Consider the following 5,000-nt stretch of genomic DNA (forward strand, 5'->3'; position numbering starts at 1 on the left):
CCACCCACACATCACCACCACCCACACATCACCACCACCCACACATCACCACCACACATCACCACCACCCACACATCACCACCACACATCACCACCACCCACACATTACCCACACACATCACCACCACACATCACCACCCACACATCACCACCACCCACACATCACCACCACCCACACATCACCACCACCCACACATCACCACCACACATCACCACCACCCACACATTACCCACACACATCACCACCACACATCACCACCCACACATCACCACCACACATCACCACCACCCACACATCACCACCACACATCACCACCCACACATCACCACCACCCACACATTACCCACACACATCACCACCACACATCACCACCACACATCACCACCACCCACACATCACCACCACACATCACCACCCACACATCACCACCACCCACACATTACCCACACACATCACCACCACACATCACCACCCACACATCACCACCACCCACACATCACCACCACACATCACCACCACCCACACATCACCACCACACATCACCACCACACATCACCACCACACATCACCACCCACACATCACCACCACCCACACATCACCACCACCCACACATCACCACCACCCACACATCACCACCACACATCACCACCCACACATCACCACCACCCACACATCACCACCACCCACACATCACCACCACACATCACCACCACCCACACATCACCACCACACATCACCACCACACATCACCACCCACACATCACCACCACCCACACATCACCACCACACATCACCACCCACACATCACCACCACCCACACATCACCACCACCCACACATCACCACCACCCACACATCACCACCCACACATCACCACCACACATCACCACCCACACATCACCACCACCCACACATCACCACCACCCACACATCACCACCACCCACACATCACCACCACACATCACCACCCACACATCACCACCACCCACACATCACCACCACCCACACATCACCACCACACATCACTACCACACATCACCATCCACACATCACCACCACACATCACCACCCACACATCACCACCACCCACACATCACCACCACCCACACATCACCACCACCCACACATCACCACCACACATCACCACCACCCACACATCACCACCCACACATCACCACCACCCACACATCACCACCCACACATCACCACCACCCACACATCACCACCACCCACACATCACCACCACCCACACATCACCACCACACATCACCACCCACACATCACCACCACCCACACATCACCCACACACATCACCACCACCCACACATCACCACCACACATCACCACCACCCACACATCACCACCACCCACACATCACCACCACCCACACATCACCACCACCCACACATCACCACCCACACATCACCACCACCCACACATCACCACCCACACATCACCACCACACATCACCACCACCACCACCACCCCCCACACATCACCACCCACACACCACCACCACCCCTCACACATCACCACCACCACCACCACCCACACACCACACACCACAATCCTCCGTCGTGATGTACTTGGCCAACATGGAGGGCCACCATCACACCGCCATCAACCGCACGTGGTGCCGCCGTGGCCACACACGGGGTGGGTAGGACGTGGCCAGCTTCCCGGGCGCTGCGTCTCTCATGACGACATTCATATCGAGGATTGCCTGTCTGCCTGTCTGTCTGTCTGTCTGTCTGTCAGACCTTAATGTACATTCCTAACTTCCGGGGGCGACATAACTCAACGATGTGATTGGCAGGAGTCGACGATCGAGAGGACGATCCCCCCCCCCGACACGCGGGGTCATGGATGTGACAGGTCTGGGTCATGGATGTGACAGGTCTGGGTCATGGATGTGACAGGTCTGGGTCATGGATGTGACAGGTCTGGGGTCATGGATGTGACAGATCTGGGTCATGGATGTGACAGATCTGGGGTCATGGATGTGACACATCTGGGTCATGGATGTGACAGGTCTGGGGTCATGGATGTGACAGGTCTGGGTCATGGATGTGACAGGTCTGGGTCATGGATGTGACAGGTCTGGGTCATGGATGTGACAGGTCTGGGTCATGGATGTGACAGGTCTGGGTCATGGATGTGACAGGTCTGGGTCATGGATGTGACAGGTCTGGGTCATGGATGTGACAGGTCTGGGTCATGGATGTGACAGGTCTGGGTCATGGATGTGACAGGTCTGGGTCATGGATGTGACAGGTCTGGGTCATGGATGTGACAGGTCTGGGTCATGGATGTGACAGGTCTGGGTCATGGATGTGACAGGTCTGGGTCATGGATGTGACAGGTCTGGGTCATGGATGTGACAGGTCTGGGTCATGGATGTGACAGGTCTGGGTCATGGATGTGACAGGTCTGGGTCATGGATGTGACAGGTCTGGGGTCATGGATGTGACAGGTCTGGGTCATGGATGTGACAGGTCTGGGGTCATGGATGTGACAGGTCTGGGTCATGGATGTGACAGGTCTGGGTCATGGATGCGACAGGTCTGGGTCATGGATGTGACAGGTCTGGGGTCATGGATGTGACAGGTCTGGGTCATGGATGTGACAGGTCTGGGGTCATGGATGTGACAGGTCTGGGTCATGAATGTGACAGGTCTGGGTCATGGATGTGACAGGTCTGGGTCATGGATGTGACAGGTCTGGGGTCATGGATGTGACAGGTCTGGGTCATGGATGTGACAGGTCTGGGTCATGGATGTGACAGGTCTGGGTCATGGATGTGACAGGTCTGGGGTCATGGATGTGACAGGTCTGGGTCATGGATGTGACAGGTCTGGGGTCATGGATGTGACAGGTCTGGGTCATGAATGTGACAGGTCTGGGTCATGGATGTGACAGGTCTGGGTCATGGATGTGACAGGTCTGGGTCATGGATGTGACAGATCTGGGTCATGGATGTGACAGGTCTGGGTCATGGATGCGACAGGTCTGGGTCATGGATGCGACAGGTCTGGGTCATGGATGTGACAGGTCTGGGTCATGGATGTGACAGGTCTGGGTCATGGATGTGACAGGTCTGGGGTCATGGATGTGACAGATCTGGGTCATGGATGTGACAGATCTGGGTCATGGATGTGACAGGTCTGGGTCATGGATGTGACAGGTCTGGGTCATGGATGTGACAGGTCTGGGTCATGGATGTGACAGGTCTGGGGTCATGGATGTGACAGATCTGGGTCATGGATGTGACAGGTCTGGGGTCATGGATGTGACAGATCTGGGTCATGGATGTGACAGGTCTGGGTCATGGATGCGACAGGTCTGGGTCATGGATGTGACAGGTCTGGGGTCATGGATGTGACAGGTCTGGGCCATGGATGTGACAGGTCTGGGTCATGGATGTGACAGGTCTGGGTCATGGATGTGACAGGTCTGGGTCATGGATGTGACAGATCTGGGTCATGGATGTGACAGGTCTGGGTCATGGATGTGACAGATCTGGGTCATGGATGTGACAGATCTGGGTCATGGATGCGACAGGTCTGGGTCATGGATGTGACAGGTCTGGGTCATGGATGTGACAGGTCTGGGTCATGGATGCGACAGGTCTGGGTCATGGATGTGACAGGTCTGGGTCATGGATGTGACAGGTCTGGGCCATGGATGTGACAGGTCTGGGTCATGGATGTGACAGGTCTGGGTCATGGATGTGACAGGTCTGGGTCATGGATGTGACAGATCTGGGTCATGGATGTGACAGGTCTGGGTCATGGATGTGACAGGTCTGGGTCATGGATGTGACAGATCTGGGTCATGGATGTGACAGATCTGGGTCATGGATGTGACAGGTCTGGGCCATGGATGTGACAGGTCTGGGTCATGGATGTGACAGGTCTGGGTCATGGATGTGACAGGTCTGGGTCATGGATGTGACAGGTCTGGGGTCATGGATGTGACAGGTCTGGGTCATGGATGTGACAGGTCTGGGTCATGGATGTGACAGGTCTGGGTCATGGATGTGACAGATCTGGGTCATGGATGTGACAGGTCTGGGTCATGGATGCGACAGGTCTGGGTCATGGATGTGACAGGTCTGGGTCATGGATGTGACAGATCTGGGTCATGGATGTGACAGGTCTGGGCCATGGATGTGACAGGTCTGGGTCATGGATGTGACAGGTCTGGGTCATGGATGTGACAGGTCTGGGGTCATGGATGTGACAGATCTGGGGTCATGGATGTGACAGGTCTGGGTCATGGATGTGACAGGTCTGGGGTCATGGATGTGACAGGTGTGAGACGCGTGTGTTTTTTCCCCTAGAAGGGGTAGGTAGGGAGGGTTCTGGGGAGGGGGAGGGGGGGGATTACCTTGACTATTTTAGGGAGAGAGAGAGAGAGAGAGAGAGAGAGAGAGAGAGAGAGAGAGAGAGAGAGAGAGAGAGAGAGAGAGAGAGAGAGAGAGAGTCTGGAAGAGTAGAGCGTAAGAGGGACAACCGAGACCTATGAGGGAAGAAGGAATGAACGGGAGGGAGTGAAGGCAGCAGAGATGGATGGGATGAAAGAAAGCGAGGAAAATGGAGAGGGAAATGAAGGAAGCGGGGAGAGATACACACACGTCATGAAAGAAGGAACGAGGAATGAAGGCGGAAAGAAGGAGGACGGAATGTTTGCCTGGAGAAGGAACGGAGACCCGAGCGAGATCATCCTGGTCCACATGAGACAGAAACACACAGCAAAGGTCTCGACCCGGTGGCTCCCAGGGTCGGGCCAGACCTCACCCCCCCCCCCCCACGCGAGGGTCGTCTCCACCACCACCACGACGGGTCGTCCGGGGGTCGTACCATCGTCTGGGGATCATACACAACGACCGTATCATCCACCACGACACCTGGACGACCTCACCTGTACCACAGCCACTCTTAACTACTTACAACACCTTCTACCTAAGCCTCTAGTACCATATACATCATATATGCAT

The 5,000-nt window shown here is 55.6% G+C and overlaps 1 protein-coding gene across 1 annotated transcript in view; it reads left to right on the forward strand.

Annotated features, from left to right (window-relative positions):
* Positions 1–5,000, forward strand: part of LOC139758992 (uncharacterized) — a 146,919-nt gene that overhangs the window by 37,733 nt on the left and 104,186 nt on the right. The window lies entirely within an intron of this gene.

This window comes from Panulirus ornatus, chromosome 32, assembly GCF_036320965.1.
Source record: "Panulirus ornatus isolate Po-2019 chromosome 32, ASM3632096v1, whole genome shotgun sequence".
In the NCBI taxonomy this organism is placed as follows: domain Eukaryota; kingdom Metazoa; phylum Arthropoda; class Malacostraca; order Decapoda; family Palinuridae; genus Panulirus; species Panulirus ornatus.